Source organism: Moschus berezovskii, chromosome 12 (assembly GCF_049115385.1).
Source record: "Moschus berezovskii isolate FMDL1 chromosome 12, NW_MosBer_1.0, whole genome shotgun sequence".
Lineage (NCBI taxonomy): Eukaryota > Metazoa > Chordata > Mammalia > Artiodactyla > Moschidae > Moschus > Moschus berezovskii.
Window position 1 is genome coordinate 66651929 of NC_142471.1, and position 18511 is coordinate 66670439.

Consider the following 18511-nt stretch of genomic DNA (forward strand, 5'->3'; position numbering starts at 1 on the left):
GTCCGCCTGACAATGCAGGGGACGTGGGTTCAATCCTTGGTCTGGGAAGATCCCACATGCCACCAAGCAACTAAGCCTGTGTACCACAACTCCTGAGGTTGTGCTCTCGAGCCAGCTAGCCACAACTACCAACCCTGGGTGCTGCAACTACTAAAGCCTGGTGCCTAAAGCCTAAGCTCCAATAGAGAAGCCATCACAATGAGAAGCCTGCACACAACAAAGAACAGCCCCTGCTCACCCCAACTAGAAAAAGTCTTCACAAGGTAATAAAGACCCAGCACAGCCATACACAAATAAATAAAATTATAAATATATATATATACACATATATAAGAAATAACAGAATTAGAAAAAAAATCAGTGTTTTGCAGGCATCAAAATAAAATTTAGTTCAGGCACAAACTATCAATGGATGATTCCAGTGTTAGTGATAGGGTTTTGATGATGATCAGGATATCTGCATAGTTTTGAACTAGTTACTATACATTACTTATTCCAAAAATGAAAAAGTGACTCTACAGTGAAGAAATGGGTAACACCAAAACCTACTAATCAAAATTAACACTACCAATTAAGGAAACAGACATCATGTGCTTTCAAATGTCACGTCTAGAAACAGCACAATATCCCTTATGTGGTATTCCAGTCAAAAAAACATAATATGAAATGAATCTTGAGGAAATGTCACACAAACACAGGGATCTGTAACCTTCAAAACGTTATGTCATAAAAGACAAAGGAAGCCTGAGGACAAATCCCCAATTAAAGATATCTGAAGAGAGGACAAGTAAAGGCAATGTGTGATCCTGAACTGAATCCTGATCTCAGAGAAAAAATGCTACAAAGGACATTAACAGGACAAACTGATGAAACTGGAATACAGTATAGACTGTAGATTGGATACATGATTAAACCAATTAAAAATTTCCTGAAATGAACAGCTACATGCAAAAGAACGGAATTTGAACATTCTCTCACACTATGCAAAAATAACTCAAAATGAATTAAACATCTAAATGTAAGATCAGATACTACAAAACTCTTAGAGGAGAACACAGGCAGAACACTCTTTGAAACAAAGTGCAGCAATATATTTTTGGATCTGGCTCCTAAAGCAAATAAAAGCAAAAACAAACAAATAGGACAAATAACTTTTGCACAGCAAAGGAAATCACTGACAAAATGAAAAGACAATATATTCAAAGGAGAAAATATTTGCAAATGATATGACCTAAAGGTATTAATATCCAACACATATAAATAGCTCCCACAACTCAATTTAAAAAAAAAACCCAATTTAAAAATGGGCAGAACTGAATAGACATTTTTCCAGAGAGGAAATGCAGATGGCCAACAGCCATGGGAAAATATGCTCAACATCTCTAACCATAAGGGAAATACAAATCAAAACCACAATGAGGGATCACCTCACACTTGTCATAATGGCCATCACTGAAAAGAACAGAAGTTAACACCTGTTGACAAGGATGTAGAAAAAAGGCAACCCTCCTATACTGTTGGTAGAAGTGTAAATTGGTGCAGTCACTATGGAAAAGCGTATGGAGGTTTCTCAGAAAACTAAAAACAAAACCACCATATGACCCAGCAATTCCACTCCTGGGTATATACCTGAAAACAAAAAACAACAACCAAAAACATTAATTCAAAAAGATACATGCACCCCAGGAATAAAGCACAGCAGCATTATATACCATAGCCAAGACATGGAAGAAACCTAAGTTTCCATCAACAGATGAATGGATAAAGAAGATGTGGTATACATACACATATATACACAATGGAATACTACTTAGCCGTAAAAAGGACAAAATCTGCCATTTGCAGCAACCTGGATGGACTTGGAGGGCATTATGCTAATGAAGTAAGTCAGACAAAGACAAATACCATATGATATCACTTATATAATGGAATCTGAACAATACAAAAAACTAGTGACTATAACAAAAAAAGAAGCAGACTCACAAATACAGAGGACACACTAACGGTTACCAGTGTGGGCCGGGAGGCGTGAAGTAAGGATAGGAGAACAGGAAGTACAAACTATTGGGTATAGGACAGGCTCAAGGATGTATTGTACAACACAGGGAATGTATTCAATGTTTGGTAGTAACTGTAAATAGAAAATAATGTTTAAAATTGTATAAAAATTTTTAATTAAAAAAAATTCCTGAAATGGCGCATCTACTATGGTCATATATGAAAATATCCATATTATACACTGGTGCTTACCAAGGAGCACAATGTATGCAACTTAGTCTCAAATAGTAAAGAAAAATGTGCATGTGTGGGTGTGGGTACGGGTAGAGAAAGTGAAAGAATGAAAACAAAAAGTGGCAAAATGTTAAATATTGGCAAATACAAATAAAGATCTGTAAACCACTGCAATTTTCTATAAATTTGATACTATTCAAGATAAAATTTAAGACGACAAAATTAGAAATTTTCTTTCTGGAACTACTTTTTTGGATAGAATGAATGACAGAATTTCAAATCTTACTTAGAGTGTTAAATGATGACTAAATTAATTGTAGTCCACATAAAATTTTCAATGGCCTTAAATTTTATTTGCAATTTTAAACCTATGGAATTTCAGTCCCAAATACAGTTGCCAGAAGCAGCAAGTTGAGCAGAGTAATTTATTTTCAACATAGGACTAAAAAGCTCTGAAAAGGGAGAACACTTACTGAATTCCTACCATGTGTCAGGCGCTTTATATGTTATGTCCCTATTCACACCAAAATTCTGAAGTAGTATTATTATTCCCATTTAACAGATAAGAAAACCTAGGCTTTGAGAGACTGACCAATTTGTGCCAGCCTCTGTAGTGAGTAAATAGCAGTTCTGGGATTTGAATCTAAATATATTTAAATCCAAATCCTGAATTAAATCCACTTAATCCTGTACCATTCTTCCTCCCTAGTCTGGAATTTCAACTGGAAAAGGTCAGGGCTTATTTGCCTCAATCTTAAAAATTCCCCTGAAGCTATTATCTCCCAGGAATCAAAGTTCTATTAATTATAATACATGAAAGCATAAGATGCCAGAGCACTCATCAATTTGAACCCTGCAACCTACACTGAGACTCAGATTTTTATTTATATTTAAAAAGAGAAAGAAATGGTAACAATATTTTAAAAATACCACAAAGCCTTTTTCCCCCCTATAGGTGGATTTATAAACTGTTGAAAAGACTTTTAAAAACAAAAAGAAAACATCCCTGTGGGATGTTTTTGCTAATTTGTGGTTTTCTGGGCACCACCTGCTGGTGGCTCAGATGGTAAAGAATTTGCCTGAAATTTGGGAGACCTCGGTTCGATCCCTGGGTTGGGAAGATCCCCTGGAGAAGGGAAAGGCTACCCACTCCAGTATTCTGGTCTGGAGAATTCCATGGGATCACAGAGAGTTGAACACGACTGAGTGACTTTCACTACACCCCTGATAAAATGCTAGGCGCTTCTGAAGACACGGGTCACCTTCAGGCTCCACATACACGTTAACATTCAAAGATTAGGTCCAACTAGGAACATCTGGCTTGAAATGGCTCCAAATGTAAAAATGTTATTCCATTAATCCAAACACACTAAGGGGGAAAAAAGATCTACAATTACTTTGCCAACAAAGGTCCATATAGTCAAAGCTATGGTTTTTCCAGTAGTCATGTATGGATGTGAAAGTTGGACCATAAAGAAGGCAGAGTGCTGAAGAACTGATGCTTTTGAACTGTGGTGTTGGAGAAGACTCTTGAGAGTCCTCTGGACTGCAAGGAGATCCAACCAGTCAGTCCTAAAGGAAATCAACCCTGAATAGTCCTTGGAAGGACTGATGTTTAAGCTGAAACTCCAATACCATGGCCACCTGATGTGAAGAGCCAATTCATTAGAAAAGACCCTGGGAAAGACTGGAGGCAGGAGAAGGGGACAACAGAGTAGAAGATGGTTGGATGGCATCACTGATTCAATGGACATGAGTTTGAGCAAGCCCTGGGAGATGGTGAAGGACAGGGAAGCCTGTTGTGCTGCAGTCCATGGGGTCACAAAGGGTTGGACACAACAGAGCAACTGAATGATAAGTGAGAGGGAGCCTCCCCACCGCCCCCAGAGCCCGTGAAACTCACACTCCCCCATTATTTAACTGGGGAGCCTTAAGAAAGTCCATTTTCACCTCTGGGCCTCAACATCCTCATTTGCAGAACTGCTGAGGAAATTAAACAAGGTAATTAATACAAACTAGTCCTTTTTCCACAATGGGCCAGAAGACACCATCTGCTTGTTAAGGTAAAATGCACCAAGGAGAAATGGTTCAGGTACCATAAAATTCCACTTTTTTGTAAGAACAATAAAATCTGGGGATGGGGAAGCACTCCAGAGGAAACTGAGGCCTTGCAGCACCAGCTAACAACAAAAAGTGCAGACTAATCTCACTTTCCTCCTCGGGCAGCCCTAGAGGTGTTAAAGAGCTGGAGCTGGCAGCACAAACTTATGACTGTGATAAAACCAATAGGAATGGGTGTTTAACCACCCCCCCACCCCGCAAAATCCCAAGACACCCCCATGCCCTGAGGTTAGTGCTCGGGCCCAGGCTCATTCTGAAGAGTTCCTAGGAAGCAATTCAGTTAACCGGCAGCTTCCCACAACTCTACCCACCACATTCCAAAGCAGAGTTAAAGAGAACAGCCACTCAGTCTTCCCTTGCCTCTGAAAGCTGGCTCTTTGCTGGGGAAAATCTCTCAACTCCTGGCAAGGTTCCAATCGGCACTTGAACGAGGCGGCCAACTATTTTACCTGCTTTTGTGGGGGTTCCAGCAACCCTGGACGTACCTGCAGCACCAAAATGCTGGTGCAAAGAGTTCCCATGGGTCCAAGGCCAGGCTGGCAGAATAGAATCTTCCCAGCGCTCTGGAATGCTCCACAATCCCCTAAAATCCTTTGAATAGGGTAGGCATTTCCCCCAGGCTTTCCCATATTTACATATGAATCGTTCCGAGTCCCCCAGGCTATCACAACAGGGCCTGTTCTAAAGGATGGGCTGGAATCCTCTGCTTCCTGGACTGAGATGCAGAAGAGCGGGCCCAGCTCTGCTCTGACTCAACCCCTTTTCTCTCTTAGCTTTCCTTTCCTAGTCCTAAAACTGCCACAATTTCACTTCAGAAGTTTTTTAATCAAGAGTGTTATCTCCTTTTCCTACCCCTTTTAATGTGTCGTTTTTTTGGAAACTCTTTTCCGGGAAGAAGTCTTAGGATAAGAGGCAAAGATGTAAAGAGGGCAGCATTTGTCTATCTTTCTGCTCTCAGGACCTCTTGTTCTGCATTCCCTCTCCCAGGCCCCAAGCAGCCCTCACTTTCCCCAGTGTCCTTCTACTTCTAGGTACTTTATCCTAAAGCCATCAGAATGCAGATCTCACCTAGCTGGGCCCAGGACAGCAAGAACTGCTAACATTTTCACTTTAAAAGGAAGTGTGGAAAAGAAAATTGCAGAACAACATGCCACTTCTGTTTTTAAAAAGACAGTGGAGGGAGAGATGGAGAGGGAGAAAGAAAAAGATGAGAACATGCAAACACCTCTACATATTTCCATATACACACATATAATATGCAAGAGCACAGAAAAAGGTATCAGAGGAGAACACACTAACCTCCTCAGGGAACTGGGATTGGGGACGGAAGGATTCATGGAGACTTGAGCTCAATCAGTACTTTTTAATTTCCTAAGAATCTAGTAATGTACTACCAGTCATTTAAGACAAGCTGTCATGCTAGCCAAGATTCATCTCTGTGGGTGAAATTTTAAGCAGTCTGAGAGAAGAACTTCTGCTAAAGAGCCGTCCCACTGCGAGAAGGATGGCACCGTTGCCTAACTCCAGGATTCCTGCTTCCTTCCACCATCAAATGGAGCTCTTTTTGGCTTTAAATTTTAACAAATATTTATATGACATTTACTCTGCAAGTCAAGCGTTGTTCAGGCACTTTACAAATACTGGTTTATTTAATCCTCATAACAATCCTCACATCGTCCCCATCTTACTGATTCATGAAGAGAAATTTGTAACTGGCCATGGCAACCCACTCCAGTGTTCTTGCCTGGAGAATCCCAGGGACGGCGGAGCCTGGTTGGCTGCCGTCTGTGGGGTCGCACAGAGTCGGACACGACTGAAGTGACTTAGCAGCAGCAGCAGTATGTGGAAGATGAGAGCCCACACTGGCTTCAGAGCCTACAACTGCTACACTGCCTCTAGTGTTTTTTTCCGGGCAGGCAAATCTTGGCAACTATGACCTGGAAATCTACTTGTGGGTTTTAGTGACTGCCTGGAAACTAATGAAAAAATTGTGATTTTAAAGCATGCTTAACTTCTTGTATAGCCACAGGTCACCCACCCACCATTTCGACTGTGAACAATTACATATTTAAGCATGTATACTATATGTATGTCCATATCATTATATCTGTAAAACCCTACTCAGGGGACTTCCCTGGTGGCAGAGGAGATAAGAATCTGCCTGCCAATGCAGGGGACATGCGTTCGATCCCTGATCTGGTAAGATTCCACATGTGGAGCAACTAAGCCCAGGTGCCTTGAGCCTGTGCTCGGCAACAAGAGAAACCACCGCAATGAGAAGCCCAAGCACCTCAATGAAGAGCAGCCCTCACTCACCGCAACTAGAGAAAGCCCATGCATAGCAATGAAGATCCAGTGCAGCCAAAAATAAATTTTAAAAAACCCTACTCAGTATAATGCAAATAATTCCTCAGAGAATCAAATCTAGCAGTGTTATACACAGGAAATATTCAATTTGTGGTTGGCTTAGTCCCTCAGTCATGTCCCAACTCTTTGTGATCCCATGGACTGTGCCCACCAGGTTCCTCTGTCCACGGGATTCTCCAGGCCAGAATACTAGAGTGGGTAGCCTTTCCCTTCTCCAGGGGATCTTCCCAACCCAGAGATTGAACCTAGGTCTCCTGCACTGCAGGCAAATTCTTTACCGTCTGAGCCACTAGGGAAGCCAAATACATATTCAATAGTATTCCAGGTAATTTATGGCAGAAATCATGTGCAAGTGAAGGGATCTTTATCAATGCATAAAGAAAATTTAGAAACAACAAAAATTTCTCCCCAAAGGGGCCTCTTAAACAAATTATGGCATATCTGCATAATATCAATATTGTACTATGACAACCATTGAGATACAGATTTATATTTGTTAATACAGAACACTGTCTACTGTGCATTGCTAAATGGAAAAAGGCTACAAAAGAGCTTGTGAAAGAATTGCCATTTTGTTAAAAAGGGGAAACTATTTTCAATGCACATATCTGAAAATGAAAAGTCTTGAAGGGGACAGGAATTCTGATATTTTTTCCTTTCTTTTCAACTTATTGTATTTTCTACTTTTACTCTAGTGAACATTCAGTATCGATACAACAAAGAATAATGCGGATAAAAGAACACTTGCTATGAAACAAGAATATTCTACTACTCAGTCCTCTCTCAATTACCCTGTTAATCCTTTTCAAATTTTCTTCACTTTTTAATAATCTAAGATTTCTTTTCTGACCTAATACCTTTAAACTGCTGAAGAAAATCGGTAACACAACATTGATGAAATAACAATTTGCTAGTCTAATAAGAAAAGCAAAACCCCCTCCTGTTTAGCAACCTGTCTAGAAAACTACAAAAGGAAGCAACCTTTGTTAAGTCTGCTTATATTCCCAGCAGGCCAAGTGGAAGAATCATAAATCCTGGTTTTCCATGTGCCCACATCACTCCAGCCAGCCCACCCAGCCCCCACCACTTCTTTTCCTTCAGCACCTACTTATGAATATTTGGAGAAGGCTTATCCCGCCAACATTAAACTTTCAGCACTATGGTCCCTGGCTTTTCTGCAGGACTCAGACTCTTCCCGATCACCAGACCTCAGGGAGGAATCTATTATATTTTGGTCCTCAATCTCAACAGTAACTAAAAAAAACTTTTCCCTGGGCCTTTTGCTCAATGACTGCCCTGCCTATTTTGGCAAGTAGCCTCCAGTACAATCCCTGCTGGGAGGGTTTCCACCTCGGGAAAACCCAGCTCAAAGCTTCCCATCTCTCCCTTCTACCAGAGCTTGTCCAATCCTTTAAGAGCACACAAGAGTCAAGGGCCCAGAGTACAAGAGTCTGAAACTTCTTATGCTGCCACGATAGCGAAATTAATACTAGATTCTTTGGAACACCATTTTTGAACACACACCAAATCTGAGAGAGATGTGCTGTAAACTATGAAGTTATTACTACTGTCAAATCTTTAGGCCGCAGAAGTGAAATAAACAAGAAGGCAAAGATAGTTTTTGTAAAAAAAAAAAAAAAGAAAGAAAGAAATAAACCTTCACTGTTTAATAAGCAAATTTTGATTACAGTCAGCCAACAAAACTTTACATAAAAACTTTATTTTCTAAACAGGCATACATCTGATGTTTTCTTTACCAGGTCTCCTGAGGGAAGGTATAATTGCTCTAAATGAGAGCACTAAACAATGAAACGACTTGCCTGACACCACACAGCTAATAACTATCAAAACTAGCACCTCTAGCTGGTGCTTTCCATCAAATGTCAAGACGTGTTCTGGGTTACATGGTTTTTTGATATAAGTGTGGCTGTTTCCTACATCCTATTTCCATTTTTGATAATTAATAACACTACAGTGAAGTCTCAAATGTTGCTCATTAACAGGACCCTCTGGTTACTTTTGTCCTAGTCGGTAAAACCCAGACCTCCTTCTGCTTCTAGTAGGTAGTTTACTTTTACTCCTTTCCATGTGTTCTCATAACATTTCATGGATCTTTTAAGACTGTGTACAAAACAAAAACTAGTTGATCTGAGTTATAATTCTGCACAAAGTTTTAATAACAAAAAATATGAATATTGAATAGAAAGCTACCAAGCAGAGTACTCAGAGATGGGGCAAAGTATAGAAAGTTGAAAAGCCCTCCAAAGCTTCCTTCCGTTTCAGACAAGTCTTTCATCTGTCTGATACTCAAGAACAGCAAACAAAGTAGGGAGAAAGCAGGTGGTCTTAAGACACAAATTCACGAAACAAAACAATTAAACAAAATGAACTTAAGCACTGTGTATTTTACTACATTAATTTAAAGCAGTGAACCCAGTCTTTCAAAATAAGGGCTTTTTTCCAAGTGTGATCCAATATTTTCAGAGTAAAATCTGATTAAGCCCTAGGATATCAGTCAGTACTATCTTATTTTCTAGCCGAAACTTCAGGGAAAAAAACGAAACCTCAATATGAGGGAACCTAAACTGGGTTTTCCCTGGACCCCTGTCATTCATTCTGTACAGGCTTAAATGAGCTCTCGGCACCCCAACAGTGACTCTACTTCCCCATATCTCCTCTGGTTTTCATTTCCAGGGACACACGTGGAGCTGCTTCTAGATCCTGAGAGGGCAGCAGGCATAGGCAGTAAGGCACTCAGACCACCAGTCAAAAGACCCAGAATCGAGCCCTCACTTTATCCTGACATGTCACACAGCCTCCCTGGGCTCCTGGTGCGCGTAACAAAAGCGTTGGTCCTCTTTGGTCACTTCTAGGCTCTAAAATCTCGTGCACTTTCCTACTCTGCTTCTCCACTTGCTCCTCTTGGTCTGATGTAACTAACACCACTCGCCAACTAGCTCCACAAGGAGTGTCGCTCAGTGTGTCACTAACCTGAGACGTTAGTCACTTCCTGTTGGCAAGCCTAGAGGCCTGTGCACAGGCTGCTATCACGGAACCGAGCACAACATACTTGAAATTGTTTCCTTATTATTCCTTGAACCTAACAAGCCCAGCTTGTCTCTGTCAACTACAGTCCTTTAAGCCCAGCTAGATGAAGGCTTCTTTAGTCTTTGGATTACCCTTTACTCTAAACTTCACTTCTTGAGTAACAACACAAAATAATACTGTCTTTTGATGCAGATGTTCTGTGCCCTCAAACAGAATATATTTCATTGGATAGCAAACATTCATTGAGTATTTATTATACACTAAGTATTAATGTAAGAGTCTAATTACCTAATCTACACTAATCAGCACAGCAACCAGCACTTAATAGATGACAGCAATTATTATTATTTATCCTAGGTACTGCTCTGGGCTTCCCTGGTTGCTCAGTGGTAAAGAATCCGCCTGCTGATGCAGGAGATGCGGGAGACATGGTTCAGTCCCCTGATTGGTCAGGAAGATCTCCTGGAGAAGGAAATAGCAAAACATTCCAGTATTCTTGCCAAGGAAATCTCATGGACAGAGGAGCCTAGTGGGTTACAGTCCATAGGGTTGCAAAGAGTTGGACATGACTTGGTGATTAAACGACAACAAAAACAAATATTACTCTGCTGTGATTATGATGGAAAACACTACTCAAGTTTTAAAAAATCATTAAATATCCTAACTTTTGTTTCCCTTTAACTACTGCTGCTGCTACTGCTGCTGCTGCTGCTGCTGCGTCACTTCAGTCGTGTCCGACTCTGTGTGACCCCATAGACAGAAGCCCACCAGGCTCCCCCGTCCCTGGGATTCTCCAGGCAAGAACACTGGAGTGGGTTGCCATTTCCCTCTCCAATGTGTGAAAGTGAAAAGTGAAAGTGAAGTCGCTCAGTCGTGTCCGACCCTTAGCGACCCCATGGGCTACAGCCTACCAGGCTCCTCCATCCATGGGATTTTCTGATGTTAGGGTAAGTTAGGTTTCACTCTTCCCCTGAGGGGTAGGGGCTGAAGAGCAGAGGAAACTGAATTCTAGATCTTCAAAACACTGAGGAAAGGACAGGAGGAATTCTAGATCAACGGGAAATGGAAGCATCTCCATATCTCGGTAGATTCTAAGATACACAGTTTTTCATAGTTTAACATCTCAGAAATGGAGATGTATTTCTCAGTAAACAGCACGTTAATCAGAATTCCAATTAGAAGTAGTCTTTCTAATGTTACATAAAATTATTTAATGCCTTACAACAGAGGGTTTTAGATTCAATGAAATGAAATATGTTTTATCTATTTGCCTCCTCTCAGTTTATGATTTGAAGAAAGGATTTTCCTGATACCATGGAATGACCTCTGTGACCTAGAATCTAGCCCTGCACCCTGCTGTGGGGTCAGGTACACAAATGTATTTTTTCCCATCAGAAATGACTATGCATTGAACTGCCACACCCCTCTTACTTGACAGCCTGGGGCACTTGCTGGTTTCTCAGGAAATATTGGAAAACTGTAGTGTCTGGGTGGGAGTGTCAAGTTTCTGAGCTCCCAGCCGGGCATTCCTTTGAAGGCTGGCCCTGCCATGGCACTGCAAATGAGCTGATTGGATTCATCCCCCTGCTATGCCCACTTCAACATCCTCAGGACCATAAGAAATATGATGCCCAAGAAGACTGCCTCTTCCTATCCAATTTCTTGCCATTCCTGATTTTCTTTTTGCTTTTACAGAAGCCTGGAATCTCCCCAGACCAATATTCCCATTTATTGATGATGAAATATTATCTAAAAATAATGTAGGTAACGGTTCGTGGGTTGAGTAAGCTCCAGAAGTTGGTGATGGAGAGGGAAGCCTTGCATGCTGAAGTCCATGGGTAGCAAAGAGTTGGACATGACTGAACTACTGAATGGTTCGTGGAGAATGCAGACAGTCTGGCTCACGTAAGAATGCCAACTCATAATCCCAGAAGGCAGGACTGCCTTACCTTCTCTAAAACTTCGATGATCTCCCAACCCTTGACAAAGCAGGGCCCTGTATTTATTTCCTTTCGCCTCCACATATTTTCTCTTTCCCTCTTCTTTGCTTCCTACCTATCTTAATCAGCCTGTCAGTACAGCCTGATTTTAAAAAGTAAATACAGGACACTTGGTTCAACTCTGTGTCCCCCTCAGTCACAGTCACCTCTATTTCACTGTGTGTGTGAAAGGTCTTGAAAGAGTGGTCCTCATGCATGAAGACCTCCTTCCAGACCTCTTCCCCCATCTAATTTCTTCCTAATTCTGTGTCATCACTGTATTTCCACCAACCGATAACCTCAACAAATCCATGGCATCATCCTTGACTTCCCTGTGGCATTTGAAAGTGTTGGCCATTCTCTCCTACTCTAAGCCTTTCGGTTTTCTTCTGCACCCCGCCACCCCAGTGTTCCCTTCTCCTGCCCCATGCCGGGGGCATCCCCTAGGCTGGAGTTCTCAGATGCCCACCCTTTCCATAGCCATTCTGGTCCTCAGAGCAGTCATCCACTCAGAGTGTCAGTGATCACGTCTCAGAGGGGGAATCACCATGTGCAGGGCCAGCTCTGACTTCTTCCTCAGGCTCTGCTCCAAACTCTCATTTGGTTTCTAAGATTTCAATACACTAGTTCTTCCCCACACTGTAGTCCTCTTTGTCATGAAAACTTTGCATCTTTGCTCATAGACTTTCTCCAACCAGAAATGTTCTCCTTGTTTCTCTCTGCCTATCTCAACCCCACTACTCCTTTAAACTTTAGTTAAATTCAAGCATCTTCCTAAAGTCTATTCCATTATCTCAAGTAAAAACTGAGCTTTTCCTCTTCTGATTGTCCATAGCATTTACTGTCTAAGCTAGACACTTCCATACTTTATTTTTCATATTTTTACACCTTGTCTTTTCAACTTACCTAAAAATGCCTATGGTGGTGAGGGGTATGTGGGGTATCCTTCCCGGCATACCCCAATGCTTGGTACAGTGCTAAGTACAAAAACGAGTTAATAAACACCTGTGTAATGGAGAAGGCAATGGCAAGCCACTCCAGTACTATTGCCTAGAATATCCCATGGATGGAGGAGCCTGGTAGGCTGCAGTCCGTGGGGTCGCTAAGGGTCGGACACGACTGAGCGACTTCACTTTCACTTTCCACTTTCACACATTGGAGAAGGAAATGGCAACCCACTCCAGTGTTCTTGCCTGGAGAATCCCAGGGACGGGGGAGCCTGGTGGGCTTCCGTCTATGGGGTCACACAGAGTCGGACACGACTGAAGTGACTTAGCAGCAGCAGCAGCAGCAATCACCTTCAAAGGGAATATGGGATCTATGTGCTGGAATAATATAATTGATGATGATGGTAGCAGATTATGTTTATTTAGCATTTACTATGTGCCAGGCTCTGTTGCACTACTCTAAATGTTTACACATCTAAACTCACCTACTTCTGATAATACTATCATGTATGTCAGTTTTCATACAAAGAAGGGCAATGCCAACGGATGTTCAAACTACCACACAATTGCACTCATTTCACATGCTAGCAAGGTAATGCTCAAAATCTTTCAAGCCTTCAGCAGTACGTGAACCAAGAATTTTCAGATGTACAAGGTAGACTTAGAAAAAGCAGAGAAATCAGAGATCAAATTGCCAACATTCAGTGGATTATAGAAAAAGCAAGAGAATTCCATAAAAAAATCTATTTCTGCTTCACTGACTACACTAAAGCCTTTGAAAGTGTAGATCACAATGAACTGGAAAATTCTTAGAGAGACAGGAATACCAGACCACCTTACCTGCCTCCTCTATACAGGTCAAGAAGAAACAGTGAGAACTGGACGTGGAACAACAAGCTGGTTCCAAATTGGGAAAGGAGTACATCAAGGCTGCATATTGTCACCCTGCTTATTTAATTTATGTGCAGAATACAACATGCAAAATACTGGGCTGGATGAAGCTTAAGCTGGAAATCAAGATTGCTGGGAGAAATATCAGCAACCCCAGATATGAAAATGATACCATCCTTTACCGACAAAGTTCTGTCTAGTCAAAGCTATGGTTTTTCCAGTAATCATGTATGGGTGTGAGAGTTGGACTATAAAGAAAGCTGAGCACTGAAGAATTGATGCTTCTGAACTGTGGTGTTGGAAAAAACTCTTGGGAGTCCCCTGGACTGCAAGGAGATCCAACCAGTCCATTCTAAAGGAGATCAGTCCTGAGTGTTCATTGGAAGGACTGATGCTGAAGTTGAAACACCAATACTCTGGCCACCTGATGTGAAGAACTCACTCACTGGGAGAGATAAAAGTAGGAGAAGGGGATGACAGAAGTGAGATGGTTGGATGGCCATCACCGACTCGATGGACATGAGTTTGAGTAAACTCTGGGAGTTGGTGATGGACAGGGAAGCCCGGCGTGCTGCAGTCCATGGGTCGCAAAGAGTCGGACATGACTAACTGAACTGAACTGAATGGTAGAAAGCAAAGAGGAACTAAAGAGCCTCCTGATGAATGTGAAAGAGGAGAGTGAAAAAGCTGGCTTAAAATTCAACATTCAAAAACTAAGGTTGTGGCATCTGATCCCATCACTTCATGGCAAACAGATGGGGAAACAATGGAAACAGTGACAGACTTTATTTTCTTGGACTCCAAAATCACTGCAGATAGTGACTACATGCATGAAATTAAAGGATGCCTGATCCTTGGAAGAAAAACCATGACAAATCTAGACACTGTATTAAAAAACAGAGACATCGCTTTGCCGACAAGGTCTGTATAGTCAAAGCTATGGTTTTTCCAGTAGTCATGTACAGATGTGACAGTTGGACCACAGAGAAGGCTGACTACCAAAGAATTGGTGCTTTTGAACTGTGGTGCTGGAAAAGAGTCTCGAGAGTCCCTTGGACTGCAAGGAGATCCAACCAGTCAATCTTAAAGGAGATCAGTCCTGGGTGTTCATTGGAAGGACTGATATTGAAGCTGAAACTCCAATCCTTTGGCCACCTGATGCAAAGAGCTGACTCATTAGAAAAGACCCTGATGCTGGGAAAGATTGAGGGCAGGAGGAGAAGGGGACAACAGAGGATAAGATGGCTGGATGGCATCACCAACTCAATGGACATGAGTTTGGGTAAACTCCGGGAGTTGGTGATGGATAGGGAGGTCTGGTGTGCTGCAGTCCATGGGGTCACAAAGAGTCAGACTCAACTGAACGACTGAACTGAACATCCTGAAGACATTTAGTGTCCCTGGTCCTTGTCTCAAAAATGCAAGAAGTCCTCTGCATCCTGCCACTGTGACAACCAAATGATACCTCCACCCATTTCCAAATCCAGGGCTGAGCTTTCCAAGCCTTAGAAAGCCTGTTGCCTCCAGCACCCTCCACATACCAAATGAGCACTATCAACAAGTCCCTACAGCTAGGGTTTAAACTAGGTGATTGCCCCCCACCCCCGAGCCTTTACCACTGCCATCTGGACTATGGATGGGTACCTAATAAGTGAACAGTTAGTTCATATGATGAGGCCTAACTAAAAAATTCAAATTCTCTCCTGGGAATCTGAATTAAGAACTATCAAGCAGATTAGAAAGAACAAAGGCAGAAGTAATGGACAACTATGGTTATGTGTAATCTAGTAAAGGAGTAGAAACTGTAAGTGGAAGATGTCAGTCTCAAGTCAGAGAAAACTAAAGCAGAGGCCCAGAGAAGAGCAAAAACATCTTGAGGAAAGATGGCCTGTGAGCGAGAAATACAGAGGAAGGGAGCAGCTGGTCCACCGGGTACCTGGCGTCAGTCCACCTACACCAGAACAACAGCCTTAGCCCTCCCCAGGGGTCTTAAAGTCGTCTCTCTCCAACCAGAACACAGCACAGTGTTTGGTACTCAGTATATTTGTTAAAGGTACGTGAATGGCCTAGGTATGTTAAAACAGAATGAAATTAGAATAAATGGATTAGGCTTTCTAATTCTAAAATTAGAATAAAACCTTGACTATACGAGTTAGTACTCAGTTGTGTCTGACTCTTTGTGATCCCATGGACTGTAGCCCACCAGGCATCTCTGTTCATGGAATTCTCCAGGCAAGAATACCAGAGTGGGTTGCCATTTCCTTTTCCAGGGGATCTTCTCAACCCAGGGATCAAACCCAGGTCTCCCACATTGCAGGCAGACTCTTTACTGACCGAGCCACCAGGGAAGCCCCAAGCTGTAAAAAAGGGCTCTGAAAACTGTAAAGCATATAAATTAAAGTGGTACTACTGCTGACTTCTGCTGATGATAAAATGTCATGGTTCATTTTGCTGACCTTTTGTTTCTGCCCAGTTAATTCTAAAGAGCAGGCCCCTGCTCTCTGGAGGGGCAGAGACCTCTTGGCATCTTTTATACTCATTGCTTGTAATCAGCATATGAAGTGAATCAAGAGAAAAACTAATGCCTTGGATTGATGGGCAGATATTTTATTCTAGTAGCTTGAATACTGGAGAAGGCAATGGCAAGCCACTCCAGTACTCTTGCCTAGAAAATCCCATGGATGGAGGAGCCTGGTAGGCTGCAGTCCATGGGGTCGCTAAGGGTCGGACACGACTGAGCGACTTCACTTTCACACATTGGAGAAGGAAATGGCAACCCACTCCAGTGTTCTTGCCTGGAGAATCCCAGGGACGGGGGAGCCTGGTGGGCTGCCGTCAGTGGGGTTGCACAGAGTCGGACACGACTGAAGTGACTTAGCAGCAGCTTGAATACAGATTGTAGCTATACAGATGTATTCACACACTTGCAATGAAAAGAAACCTTGACTATACAAGAGTCCTAAAAAATCTGAACTATCTGTATAACACTGGCAGAAGTGCCTTCAAATTGAGCAGTTTTTACCTTGGGAAAAAAATAAGATTTTCTTGCTTCACTGCAATTGTTGTCCAAACTTTTAAGGAATCGCTTTTACAGTATGCCCTCCATATCCACGGGTTCTGCATATGTGGATTCAACCAACTGCAGAGCAAAAATATTCTTAAAACTCCAGAAAGTTCCAAAACACAAAACTTGAATTTGCCCCACTGCCAACAGCATTTACATCGAATTTACAACCATTTACAAGGTATTAGGTATTATAAGTGGGAGATACCTAGTGGCTCAGACAGTAAAGAATTCGCCTGCAATGTGGGAGAACTGGGTTCAATTCCTGGGTTGGGAAGATCCGCTGAAGGAGGGCATGGCAATCCACTCCAATATTCTTGCCTGGAGAATCCCCATGGACAAAGGAGCCTGGAGGGCTACAGTCCATGGGGTCGCAAAGAGTCAGACACGACTAAGCACAGCACAGCACAGATAAAAGTAATTAAGATGATTTAAAGTATATGATTTAAAATATATGGGAGGATGTGCATAGATAACCTGCAAATACTATGTCATTTTATATGTGACTTGAGTATCTGTGGATTTTGGTATCTGCAAGGGTGTGAGGGTGGGGCAGGGTGTTGATGTTGAAACCAACCCCCCGCAGATACAGATACTAGGAGATGACTGCATATCCCTCATCGCCACGTCCCTCCCAAACTCCCTGTAATACATTTTGTGCCTCTGTTGCTCCTGTTCCTTACCTCATGTACCAAGTGAGAAGTCTTTCCTCAGAACACATCCTCTCATATCTCTGCTGCATGCAATAATACAGTTGAGCCCATTCCATTTGGAGCCTCCTCCCTGGCTCCCCTAACACAATACTTATCTGCTCTTCTAAGTTCATTTATTCAAAATGAACCTAAACCTGCATTTCCGGCTTCAACTGTGGTGCTGTAGTAAAAGTACTGGTCTGGGCATCCAGAAATCTCCTGGCCACATGGTTCAATTTCTCTGAGCTTTGTCTTTCCTTTTAAAAACTGAGTGGGTTGGATCTAAGTATTTTTTTCATACTGTGACTCACATTGTGGTTCAGTATATACATACAGACATTTATGTAATCCATGTATGTATGGGTATATACACACAGAAGTAATATAGAAGTACTACATACTTTTACTACATGAGAAGTACTTGAAATTTTCTATTCACTTCTATTTTTCAAAATATAGAAATCCACTAGTTGCAATCCACTAAATATATTTCAAACTTAATCATGGGTATTTACCCACATGTATAAAATAGTAGACTTGCTGAAATGTCAGGTTCCTTCTAGTAATAATATAAGAGGATTTTGTGTTACAGCCTTCCAATCTTGAACCATTAGCCTTAACTTGCATCTGAATTCAGCCTCCTATTTCTCTCTGTAAGAGTTCTTCATATAGGTATCTTAGTATCACTTAAATTAACCTAGTTAAGTCCTCAAACATAAAGAGAGAGAGTTATAAAAATGGAAATGTTATCAGGTGGAACTGAGCTAATCTCAGAGAGCTCACTGGGCATATTACAACACTCCAGAGAGAAAGGTTTGACTCCTAAGTGAAACAATAAACACAGTTAGGAGGTTTAATACAATAAGGAACTAACGAAAGGAAACAAAGTTCACAGTTGTGGGGGAAGGGAAAAGGAGTGATGCAAAAAAAACTAACCTAAGAGATCACAGAATCAGACTTTTTTTAAGCTGGAAAGAATGTATAAGTCATCCAATCCCTATCATTTCAAAGTAAAAATGCACCTAGGAAAACATAGCTAGCTGCTTAATATCTCAGCCTCCCAACTAAAGCCGAGTTTGGTTTCATTTTTTATCTTTACAAATGCAGGTAGAGAGCCTGCTTTGTCCAAAACAGCACCCTGGAAATTCAAGTTAAGTCAAGTCAGACCAC

The 18511-nt window shown here is 41.8% G+C and overlaps 1 protein-coding gene across 2 annotated transcripts in view; it reads right to left on the reverse strand.

Annotated features, from left to right (window-relative positions):
- The window catches only part of DNMBP (dynamin binding protein), a 109915-nt gene that overhangs the window by 29790 nt on the left and 61614 nt on the right, over positions 1–18511 (reverse strand). The gene's annotated exons all lie outside the window — the stretch shown is intronic.